Source organism: Volvox carteri, assembly GCF_000143455.1.
Source record: "Volvox carteri f. nagariensis unplaced genomic scaffold VOLCAscaffold_63, whole genome shotgun sequence".
Classification (NCBI taxonomy): domain Eukaryota; kingdom Viridiplantae; phylum Chlorophyta; class Chlorophyceae; order Chlamydomonadales; family Volvocaceae; genus Volvox; species Volvox carteri.
Genome location: NW_003307606.1, coordinates 153,767 through 160,104, shown reverse-complemented (window position 1 = coordinate 160,104; position 6,338 = coordinate 153,767).

Below are 6,338 nucleotides of genomic sequence, written 5' to 3'. Positions count from 1 at the left end.
GTGGTGGGACTGATGAACAGTTCGCCCGTTAGGATGGAGGGGAACGGCCCTGTGCAGTTCCCCGGGGAGTTTCCCTAATGCCGATTAGAACCAAAGAAGGACGTGCGGGGGTAATGTCATGCGGTTGGAGACAGGCATGTAACATTACAGACCTGGGTCTCAAGAGCTGCAGTGCCTGAAGATGCTGACCGGTGAGCCAAATGCACTATACATTTAAGGAAACTCCATATGGCTTACTTGCGGTCTGTGAACAGGTGCGAACACTGCCTCAACCTGCCCAAGGGAGGAGCTCCGGTCCTGGCGCCAATTCCGCATGTGTCGCTGCCGCCGGCGCACGGCGGCCCCTCGGACCTGTTGTCTAGGTTTCCTACCGCCGACGGGGCCGACGGTGGGCCCGGCGGCGTGGCCCCAATCACAGCGTCCGTTGCGGCCGCAGCGGCAGCTGCCACAGCGGCAGCCGCAGCGTTGCACGAAAATACCCTTGCAGTCGTCGTCAACAGCGCCGCCGCGGCGGGAACCGAATTGGACATGGGTGCGCTGGATCCGCACGTCGGGGGACTGCGGGCGACGGGACGCAACGGTGTGGCGGCAAGCGGCGGGACACTAACGGCCCACGGGTCACTTCCATTCGCTACTGCGCCATCCGGCACAGGTTCCTTCTTGCTGTCGCTGCATTCCGGGCCGCTGGAATTCTCCGGTCTGTCCTTCCTAGGCAACCCCGAAGCAGCTGCTGCAGAGAAGCTTGGTGTTGGTGTGGTGATGGCAGGGGAGGTTGCCGCAACGGACCGGGATGGGGTGCTGGGCCCGCGGCTGGATGCAGGAGCGTTCACCATGGGACCGGGGAAGTCCACGATGCCGGATGGCTCCCTGCAGGCGAGTAAAGGGGTAGCAGGCTTCGGCTCCGGGATGTGGTCTAGAGGGGCCTTGGCTCACGTCGGGCTATGCGCTGGCCACCGGCTGGATGGCCTGGCGCCATGCGCCGCTGCAGCCAGCGCAGCCAGTCTTAGCGATTCAGCTGCCCCACTCTCCTTACGCAGGCGTTACCGGGCGGTGTTGCCGTGGGTATGGAGGCGCACGTGGCAACGCCCATCGTCCCCTCGCCCGCCCTCCGCCGGCCGCCCACGTCGGTGTTCACGTTCGCTGGAGCCCAGGCAGAGGCTGTTCTGGCCGCCCAGGAACAAGCAGGGGCCCCTGCCAACGCAGCCGCCGCGCTGCAATCTGCACCAGACGACGCAACAACAGCAACTGCAGCAGCAGCACCTTTGTGTGAAACCGGCATGTGTGCGGGAGTACCGCTTCTCGCAGAAGACGGCTGCAGCAATGGAGGCGGCTTCGCCGCTGGCCCGGCGGTGGGGGCGGCTCCGCCAGGTTCGACCACTGGATGCAGCGCCGGCGGCGGCGGCGAGGGCGACGGGTGCCCTAGGGCTGCTGCGGACGGCGAAGGGAAGGCACATGAGCACGCGCAGGCCCTGCGACGACGGATCAGCTCTGACCCAGAGGAGGATGCGGAGGCGCTGCGGGCAGGTGCCAGCCGTACCGGCCCCGGACCGCCAGCCGCGCTGGACTCGCTGCCACTTATGCCTGCTGCTAGCGGAACCGCACACGCCGGGGACCCGCTGCTGCACGAGGCCGGCCCGCCAGCTGTGGCGGCTGTAGTGGCCACAACGTCGACGACGAAACTGGATCCCGCACCAGCCGCCGCCGGTGCTGCCGCCGCCGTGGAGCCAGCGGCGGCAGCCGCACCGGCGGAACGTCCTGGCCCTACCCACATTGGGGAGGCGGCGGGTGAGACGGCGGGCACTGCAGAGGCACCGCCAGTGCCTCCGGAGCTGATGGCCTGTAGCGATGATGGCGGCGGCACTGCCAGCGAGGAGATGTCCGCCATGGAGGCCGTATTGGCGGCTCCGTTGCTGCTGCTTGAGGAGCCCCTGCGGGCTGAAGAGCTGGCGGCACAGCTGGGTTTGGATGTGCCGCAGCGGTTAGCTGCGCGCAAGGCGGCGCACATCCTCAGGTGGGCTGGTGGACACGGTGTGCGCCTGCAGGGCTCAGCCTGATGGAAAACCACAAAGCAGGGCCGTCGGGAGGTTTGCAGACTTCCCCTTCCCCGCTGTCCACCACATCCCCGGTACCGGATGACTTACTGCGTACTGCGCCAGCGGAAAGTTGTAGATATCGCCGTACCTGCCGCTCTGTGCGCAAAGCAGGCAGGATTGTACGACAACGGGTCACCGAAACCCGTCATGTTGAAGCAGAAATACTGAACGTCCAACCCTCCTTCCGCTGCCTCTTTAGATCGTCGAAAGTAGAGTATCGACCTCTCATACCTTCCCATCGCATACGTACATATACAGGTACATCCACATACAGGTACATGCACATATGGCCCTATCTCCACAAAAGCACGGCCCGAATATCTTATTTAACCCGATGTCCGCGGCCGTTCATGTGCGCATGTAACCATTGCGAGTATTGATTCGCCCCTTCTGCCCTCTGTGCTCCACGCCCATACTGTGTTCCTCCCTCACGGTCTCCCGGCCGGCCGTCCATCCAAGCACAGGACGCTACTATGCATGGCCTCCAGCACGGTGCAACTGACGCGCAGTGGCGCCGTCGGGGACAGCTCCCATCGCTGGGAACAGTCGCTGAGTCGGCGGGGCCCCGCGGCATCCCACACACAGCTGCTTGCGTCCCACGGGCTCCTGGCGCCCTGGGCGGCCACCACAGGAAACGCTGCTGCAAAGCCCACCGTCACCACAGCCGCTGCTGCAACTGCGCCGTCCCTGCGTGCGCTTGGGGGCCGGGGGCAGGGCGACCAACCCGACCAGCAGCCTGACCCGCTTCACCAGCAGCAGCAGCCTCCTCCCCACGGGACCCTTCCGCCCCAGGGCAGCTGCCAGCAGCAGCAGCAGCATCAACAGCACTCTTTCCTCGGCGCTGCAGCGCTTCCGGCGGCTATGGCGGAAAGGCATGAGTTCGTAGGTCAGGAGCTGTGTGCCTCTGGTGTTGCCCCTGGTGTCAAGCCGCATCACTCACTTGAGCAGGCTGAGGGAGGGCTGTGCTGGCTGGCGCTATCTGCCTACCTCTTTTTGCACATGCACCTTCTCTCCCTTGGTTCTATGGGCATTGTCTTTCGCACATGTGCAGACGCCAGCTCAGTTTCCCCGGATTGGTGCTGGCACGGCCCCTCATGCGCCGTCTCACTTTTCTCCCCCCTCTGCTTCCTCGCAGGTACCACCACAGGGGGCGGGCAGGACGGCTGCGGCGCTAAGCAGCAGGTATGTCTACAGCTAGGGTAGCATCCGTGGCATCCGCCACAGCGCACCCTAGCCCTGGATCTTGGCTGGGTCTACATCCATCCCGCATTTTCGTCCCGTTGTCCTTTTGTTCTTTTGACACATAAAAATGCTGCCGGCGCCGCCGCCGCTGCCACCACTGCTACGCTTGTGGACCGAACGCAGGATGCCGCAACTCAACCAGGGGCCCTTCCGGCGCGCATCCTGAACCTGCCGCCGCTGCACCTACCGCCGCTTTCCTTCAGCTGCGTATCCGGGGGCAGTGGCACGGGCGGTGCTGCCGCCAGCGGCGGCGGTGGCACCGGCGGCGGCGGCGGCGGCGTGCGGCTGGGCTACGGCAGCTACCTATTTTCAGCAGCCGGTCGACTGACGGGCCCGGAGGTGTCCGCAATGTCAGGCAGCCACGTCGATGGGAACGCCCAAGAGGCTGGCACCAACGCCGGCCCTGCCGCCGCCGCTGGCGTCGCGGTGCAAATGGCAGCGACTGGCACCACACCCACCACCATCATGAGTGCAATATCGCCCGGACCGGGCTCGCGGTACCGTGGCGGCATGGCGCCGGCGGTGCGGTCAACGGCAGGTGGGTCGGGCTCGCGGGGAAAAGGATGCGGGGTTGGGTTCGTTGGGTCGCGGCGCTTACCGTAGTTCCAACTTGGACCCGAACGGAAGGCGGCTTACCAAGCCTTGCCATGAACTACCACGCACAGGACATGAAGCCGGTCTCGACTCGCCACTAGGCCCTTTGCGTGGCGTCAGCGTCGGCGCCGCCGCCATGGCCGTGGGACGGAGGCCCAGTCATGACGGCGAGCAGCAGCGACTCCTCCGCCGGGGCAGCCGCGTTAAACGGCCCAACAGTCTCCTGGCGGATATGGAGCTGGAGGAGGGCATCGAGCGATTGGTGGATGGCCGTCTGGAACGCCGGCGGCTCCACGGAGTGCCAACGGGGCACATGCACGGCCGCCGCATACATCACCTGCAGCCCCACCTCCAAGACCAACAACACCCATCGCACCGCCACCGCGCCATCAGCTCCTCCGCGGATCCGCCGTCGCCGAAGCGCAGCCGGTTCACTGCCAGGGGGGGAGCCTGGCAGCAGGGCGGCAGCGGTGGCGGTGGGGTGGATCGCCGCGGCGGCAGCTGGTGTGTTGACGACGACGCAGCGGAAGATGGGCAGGTGGAAGGGGAGGAGGAGGAGGACGATGAGGAGGAGCAGTGGGAGAGCTGCGGCGGCCGGGAGGACAGCGAGGCGGGACGTGCTAGCGCGGTGAATAAGGGGACGATCGTGTGGGTGGGTGGGTGGCTGGCTGGCTGGCTGCCCCGTTGGGACGTGGGTAATGGAGAGGGAGCTGCACGGACGAACGCGACCTCACCCTTCTCTCTCATTCCCTCACGCCCTGATGTATGTATACATATGGAATTAACGTACATGCCTTGGTCGGCGGCAATGGTGTTGGTCATTATGAAAACACACATATACACACGTGCACACACGCACGCAAATGTTCCGTCCGTTTCCTGGCGCGCTCTGCCTGCCCAAGTACTCATTGGAGTTTCGACATCTTCCCGTGTCGCAGCCTCTTTCACTACACGGCACTTGTCACACCCCTCCCCAACCTGCCCCTCACCTTTACCCCAAAGCCACCCTCCTCCCTTCCCGTCCTTGTGCAGCTGCGCGTGAGGGCCTTATCGCCGTATGCAGAGGGGCAGTTGCCTGGCAACCACCAGCACCACAGCCAACACCATAATTATGGAGCAGGTCTTGCGATCGAGGATCAATACACAACAGGCCGTGAGCCCACCCGGCAGTCCCTGCGCTCTCGCAGCAAGACGCCCAGAGCCCTGGGGGGATTGGCGGCGCCGGCAAGGCAAGTGGATGATGATGGCGTTGCGGATACGGGGCACGATGTGGGCGCGGGAAGGGGGAAAACAGGGGAGGAGTTGGAGGATGAGGATGGGGGTGAGCGCTGGGGACTTGCCACGTCGGAAGGCGAGGACAGCGGCGGCAACTGCGCGAGCGAGATGGAGGCCATGCAGGCCCTGTTCGATCTGCGGACCGCCGCAGCGGCGTCAGTGGCGGCCAGCGCCGGCTTGTGAAAAGGAAATGGATTGCGGCGTACGGCGGGTTGCGCGCGGCGGATTCCTTACCTGTCGCCGCCGCTGCCGCGTTTATATGACAGTGGAGTTCGCTGTGAAGTCTTGTGGCGACCGGGCTCTCAGCCAGTCTGGCTGGCTGGCTGTCCGGCTGGCTGGGGTTCAATGTCCCCACCGCAATCGCGCACGGGAAAGGCTGATCAGATACGCGTGCATGCGCTGCGCTCGCGGGACGAATAACACGGTGCTTGGCAGCGGCGGGAGTGTTGGCAGCGGCGGGAGGCTCAGAGAAGCTCTACCTGCGTGCCAGGCCCCCCCCTCCGCGCCCTCGCTTTTAAGGCGCACCTGCCTGTTCCTCAAATCGGCAATGGATGATGAGCCGTTGTAAGGACTCATGGTCAGCTCCTCATGTTCTGTAAGTGCCAGGAGGGGGCCGGAGTTAGCTTCCTGGAATTTGTATGAGATGGTGGTGGTAATATTATTAGTGGTGATGATGATGGTGGTGGTAATATTATTAGTGGTGATGATGATGGTGGTGGTAATATTATTGTTGCTGATGGTGAAGATGGAAGAGGGAAGCGTCCACGTAGTGTGTGTGTGCGTGTGTAGGTAGGTATGGTAGGTATGGTAGGTAGGTAGGTAGGTAGGTAGCGCTAGGCAATATGTGGGAAGGTGTAGGTCAGTAGGTATGGAGTTGTAGGGAACTTGTGACCGCAGAAGGTCACGTTGCCGGACCACGGTGTTCGTGGTGGGATAGCTAGCAGTCTGGGGGTTCCAGACGTAAGAGGAAGAGCGTTCACGTAGTAGGTGAGGTGTAGTGTTGAGCGTTGCAGCGTAGGGTAGGGTGGAATAGGTTAGGGTAGGGTAGAGTAGGGTAGGATAACGGCAGCTGTTTTCGAACCTGGGGCTTTTCCAGGCGTGCGTATCTTCTTTTTCGTAGCTAGCATAGCACCA